This window comes from Gobio gobio, assembly GCF_949357685.1.
Source record: "Gobio gobio genome assembly, chromosome: 4".
NCBI lineage: Eukaryota > Metazoa > Chordata > Actinopteri > Cypriniformes > Gobionidae > Gobio > Gobio gobio.
Window position 1 is genome coordinate 50181580 of NC_137100.1, and position 6000 is coordinate 50187579.

General features: G+C 42.2%; 1 protein-coding gene across 2 annotated transcripts in view; it reads right to left on the bottom strand.

Annotated features, from left to right (window-relative positions):
* The window catches only part of fdx1b (ferredoxin 1b), a 37387-nt gene extending 32071 nt beyond the window's left edge, over window positions 1–5316 (bottom strand). For both annotated transcript variants that reach the window (XM_079814818.1, XM_079814819.1), the window contains exons 1-2: window positions 4834–5316; window positions 1819–1896 (exon numbers count right to left, since the gene is read on the bottom strand). The gene's annotated coding sequence lies outside the window, so the exon portion shown is untranslated. The remainder of the gene's footprint in view (window positions 1–1818; window positions 1897–4833) is intronic.
* Between the last annotated feature and the right edge of the window lie 684 nt (window positions 5317–6000).

Consider the following 6000-nt stretch of genomic DNA (forward strand, 5'->3'; position numbering starts at 1 on the left):
TCCGGCGTGTGCGGTGGGTAAGGGCTCTAATCGACCCTCGGCAGGGCTACTCCGACCGTTGTCAATCCCTTCGAGACCCTGGTCACACATAGCCATGGACTTTGTCACGGGTCTACCCCCATCCAGTGGCAATACCGTGGTTCTTACGGTGGTGGACAGGTTCTCAAAGGCGGTTCATTTTATTCCCCTCCCCAAACTACCTTCAGCGAGGGAGACAGCGGCCATTGTCTTAGACCACGTTTTTCGCATTCAGGGCCTCCCGGTTGACGTGGTTTCTGACAGGGGTCCCCAATTTGTGTCTAAATTTTGGACAGAGTTCTGTCGACAGCTGGGGGCGACGGCGAGCCTATCCTCCGGTTATCACCCGCAGACGAACGGTCAGGCTGAGCGAGCAAACCAGGACTTAGAGAGAGTCCTGCACTGTGTGGCGTCGGCAGAGCCGTCGATTTGGAGTTCCAGGTTAACCATGGTCGAGTATGCACATAACTCACTCCCGGTCTCCTCTACGGGGTTATCACCCTTCCAGTGCTGTTTAGGCTACCAGCCCCCATTATTTCCCTCCCAAGAAGCCGACGCCATTGTTCCATCCGCGCATTTGTTTATTCAGAGGTGCCTTCGTACGTGGAGGCTCGCCAGAGAAGCCCTTTCCCGGACTGGCGAAAAGAACAAGGTGTCGGCGGACCGTCACCGTTCTAAGCCCCCACTTTACGTGTGTGGTCAAAGGGTTTGGTTGTCAGCCCAGGACATTCCCCTCAAACTTCCCGCACGTAAACTGGGACCCAAATTCATTGGACCGTACATTATAACTAAGGTGCTTAACCCGGTGACGGTTCGACTCAAATTACCCCCCCAATTTAAGAGAATTCACCCGGTGTTTCATGTTTCCAAGGTCAAGCCCGTTATTCGCTCCCCACTTCAGCCCCAGACCTCTGCCCCGCCCAGGAGGCGTCCCTGAGGGGGGGGGGGGGAGGGGGGGGTTCTGTCACAGGTTCAGGGTGTGACACCGGCTCTTCCTGTTGTTTGTCCTGTCCTGTCATTTTTCTGCAGCTCGTGATTGGATTATCAGTTTGATCACGGGCTGATCTCCCGCACCTGCCGCTCGTTCCCTTTACCCTTTATATGCCCAGCTGTGTCTACCTCTTGTTGTCAGTTGATCACTTCATGTCGCGTGAATGTTACCTGTCTGCACTGCATTTCTGCTCTGTGTCTTACCTGTTTGGTTTTGTACCCAGGACCCGTAGACGAGGAGTTTTCAGCAAGCCGTATTCCCTTGCTGGGCTCGGTCTCATCTTCTGCTGGGTCAACCTGTCCCCCGTTCTCTCGGTGGTCTCTCCAGCCTGTGTGTCTGCTGTAGTTTGCGCAGATACAGCCGGAGCCACCAAACAGTTCCGTAGACTGTCACCTCTTCACTTTGTTTGACTGTTCACATTGTTTATTCCCCGAATAAACCGCTTCCTTGTTCACTGCACTTTGAGTCCTCCTTTAATCCACAGTCCCGACATTCATCATTGACAAAGGTCCAGAATTTAAGTCAGATTTTTTGTGATTTTGTATTTTTAAATAACGACGGCCAATAGTTAGAATCCCCTCAAATAAAAATGATTTATATATGTGTGTGTGTGTGTGTGTGTGCGCGCGAAATGACAGAACTTTTTTTTTTTATTCAAATGAAATCAAGGCTCGGGGGTTTATGCAATAATGTGTGAAAGTTATGAAATCAGAATAAAATATATTAAGACTGTGTTCAGTAAAATGAAAAATTCAGTAAAACTACAACAGGAAGAAGAAAAAGAAAGAAATATTAAATACAAGACTTACGATTTCCAGTTCCATTGCAACTTCACCTGTATTCATCTTGTTATATTATTAGAGACCCTTGGCCCTTTGGCCCCTTATCTGTAGAGAAAAATATCACAGAAGAACATTAAACTTTTCCACAAGGTGTTAAGTTATATTTCACAAATTTTTATGTTATAACATACTTTATTCCTGATGCAATGTACTGAAAGCTGTAAGTTGAAAATAAATTATATATAATTATTTCAATAAATACTTGCACATTTTAATAATCAGAGCCGGTTTTAATGAATAGAGCAAGATTCAATGGATATAAGGAATACACAACAATTCAGCTTCAATTTAGACCATTTAATATAGAAGTCATTTTGTCATATATGATGAAAATGTATTTTACGCACAACAAATGGTTGAAATAGCCAAAACAACATTGATACTGAACAACACTACTGAATAGTATCCCAGATCATTTCCATATTTTTTATTGAAATGTGCCACTAACATTTGTCATTATGACACTTTTTCAGATACTGTGTTGTAGGGCTGTAACGATTTGACCAAAAATAAAAACCTTGATTAATTGAACATTTTACCTCGATTACGATTCATGAGCGATTATTTTGCTTTTTTCCCCTAATTTTTTGCCCTCGTAAGGTTTTTGAGTAAGTTCTTGATTAGGGTTGGGCATCGTTTTGATTTGAACGATTCTGATTCCGATTCCGATTCTTAGTTTCGATTACGGTTCTTTTCGATTCTCGATTCCGATTCTTTGAGGGGTGGAGTCACAACATGTCACAGGCTCATTTCACAGAGGAAAATTGTATTTTGATTCAATAATGAGTTTTAGTTTTGGGACTTTCTCCGCTGGCATTTTCACTTGCTTTGCTGCAAAGGTGAATGGAGTTCCACACCGAGTCCCGGTTTAACAATAGCATTAACAGCAGTCATTAGGACTGCTACTAGCGTGGGCAATTTGCGTATAGCTACATTTATCTACGAGGGGGAAAAAATAATTTCAGTAACGTTGTTGTTCACCACAATTCTCAATTTGGTCAAGGGGTTTACACTACAATCACTTACCTGATTATGATGAGGTGGGATAATGTTAGTTCACCCTGAAATGAAAATAAAGCCATCTTTTACTCACCCAGCTGTTGTTCAAATGCGCGTGTTCCAGTGTGTGCGCACTCCAAGCCGCAGTAGCCTCGTGCAATATTGTCGTGACAACCGGTAGGCCTACACAATATTCACTTAAGGAGGTTATATTATTAGTATTATTACTTATCATATACGTTATAGAAAAGACGAGAATCGCGTTTTTTTCTATTGAGCTTGATTTCTCAAAATGGTGCGCGCGCGTGTGTGTGTGTGTGTGTGTGTGTGTGTGTGTGCTTATCGTGGGTGCAATGACAACAGTGCGAGTTATTATAGTAGGCATGAGCGCCGGCGGCTGCTGACAGCTCATAGTGTAACTTACACAGAGGAGCGCGCTCAGAATAACGGCCGAGCTCAGTGTTTTGACTGAATAATACGGTTTCTTTCTCGCAAAACCTATTGAGAATGAGGAGATGTCGTCACGACACAGCGCCCCGCCCCCCTTCCGCCATTTTGGGGGTCTGCCCGCCAGGTAATGAATTCGGACAGAGACTGGAGAAGAGATATTCTGATGATTACTATGTACATAGTTTTCCAAACTCAACTGAACATTAAGTTTTAATCCACCCAAGCCGATCTGAGAAAGCAGCGGCTGGTAAACGTACGCCATTATTTCACCACAGGGTGTCAGTCATGGTCTTAACTAGTGAGCGCGATGCTGAAGTGTGAGACACTTGATCAATACGAACCTTTATTTATTTGTATTAAACATGTTGATCACTATTCTGTCATTTTTCATTGTCGGTCATTTTACTGTATGCTATAAACATGTTTATGCCCAAAACGCTTAATTAATATTCAAGGTAGGCCTAGTTGACTGTCATTTTCCTCTAACGTTACTGTGCATCACTGTTTAAGATTAATTCAATATTTAACATGGTTAACATTACATCCATTTAAAGCACGTACCGAGCATTCATTCTACTCAAGAAGGCTGGAATAAAAGCACCAGCGCACACAAACGATCATTTAAATTTTTAGTCAAATTAATTTAAAAATATAAACTCAACAGGTACAAAATATGATCAGTAAGAGAAAAACACTGCTAAGGATGACGAGCACTGGACTGCTGCAGGATAGTGGGGAGATATATTTATTATTCAGAATGCACAGGAAATATATTTATAGAAACATTTCAGTGCAAGGTGGTAAAGAGTTCTGCCGTGGCAGCTCGTATGGGTCAACGTTTTTGATATCAGCTTCTCTAAATACCTCAGCTTGGCGCTGGTAGTAAGTTTCTCCCTGTAAGAGACCTCTTCTTCTCCATTTCAAGTTTTCTCGTAATTTCTCCGCTTAAACGCCGCGATGATAATTCCTCGAGCCGTCTTTCCTGCTCTGATCTCTGTTTCGCTCTTACAATGTTACCCCTGGCAACCGATAGCGTCGGATCCCGGAATGGTGTACGGGCCAGACTCCGCCCACGACCATGACGTATCTCCTCATTCTCAATAGTGTGCCCACTGAACACTTTCCATATGGCGCGCGTCTCCCTGTATCGTTGCGTGATACATTTGTTTACTTTTTGTAATGTTTTAGCTGATCGCCATTCACTGCCATAATAGGAAGGAGCGCGTGCAGGAACAGTATTTTAAATGTCAAAGGACATAGGGCACTGGGACAACATCAGGGTAAGTAAAAGAAGGCTTTATTTTCATTTCAGGGTGAACTATCCCGTTAATAACGTTGGTTAGCGCAGGGTTGCCCGAGGGACAGACCTGCGCAGCATTTCAAACACGCTACACTCGTTAATTTATAGCTACACCACATATTTGTAGTGCATCCTCCCGTGCAAGAAATAAGTTTGTCATGTGTTGCACTGTGCCGACCCAGGTTTTTTTTTTTTTTTTGTGAAATAAAGCCACACTTTTGAGCGCCACTTACCGTGCTCCATGGCTGCAACAGAACAAACGGGCGCGGCAAGCACTTCCGAAAACTTGCGCGTTTGGAACCGATGATCGGAATCGAAAACAAAATTTCTAAACGATTCCAATGGCATCGTTATTTTTTAAACGGTTCCAAGTTGGAACCGGTTCTCGATGCCCAACCCTATTCTTGATAAGGTTTTTACTGTAAATATGTTGTAGGCCTACTATTAAAGGTGGAATTTTTTTTTTTCTAATGAAAAAGTGCATTTCTTTTCCAACACTTGAAGGAAACAGTTCAATTCATATTTGCTGTGGTTGCTCTGAGATAACGACACTACAGAAAGACAGAATGCATAGGCCTATAGATAGTAATGAGGAACTGTATAACTGTGCCGTTGCCATTTCCTGTCATTCATTTTGTCCTTGAGCTTCTGAGGTCATCTTATTTACATTTACATTTATGTTATGCTTTTATCCAAATCGACTTACAGTGCACTTATTACAGGGACAATCCCCCTGGAGCAATATGTAAAGTGTCTTGCCTTGATCGAACCAGCAACCTTCTGCATATCAGTTCAGTGGTTTAACCCACTAGACCACCATCTTATTTAATGTTTGTATAAAGCATGGTCGAAAATATGACTTCAAATTACAATTTTTTAAGTTGCATTTATTTGTAAGGACAGTTCCATGTCTGAGAAATACACATACTTCCAATAATGCCATTCTGTTTCAGGATAATGATTTGTATTTTGTACATAATTGAATGTTCTTCAGTGTAAATCAGCTCCATTACACCGTAAATGGCCATTAATATGCTTTTCTTTGGGTACGAAAGAGTTGCATCTTAGCATTTAATTATTGAGTGTCTGAAGTGGACAGGGGGACCCTGGGACCGACACTCAAAGACAGGCAGACTGGTTGGTAGTGTGTCTACCCTTACGAAAAAGAAGTATACTTCAAGTTAAATTATGAAATATATTTAAGTAATGGTCAAGTATATTTTTAAGTATACTTTATGTAGTAAGTATACTAATATCAATGTACTAGAAGTAAACTCGTAAGTGTACTATTTCAATTGTCTACTGCTTGGGACTAAATTGGCCCACTTTTTCCTATATAAAAGTGTACGTTTAAGTGTGTAACGATATAAACATTAAGTGCACATCTAGTACACAAATAT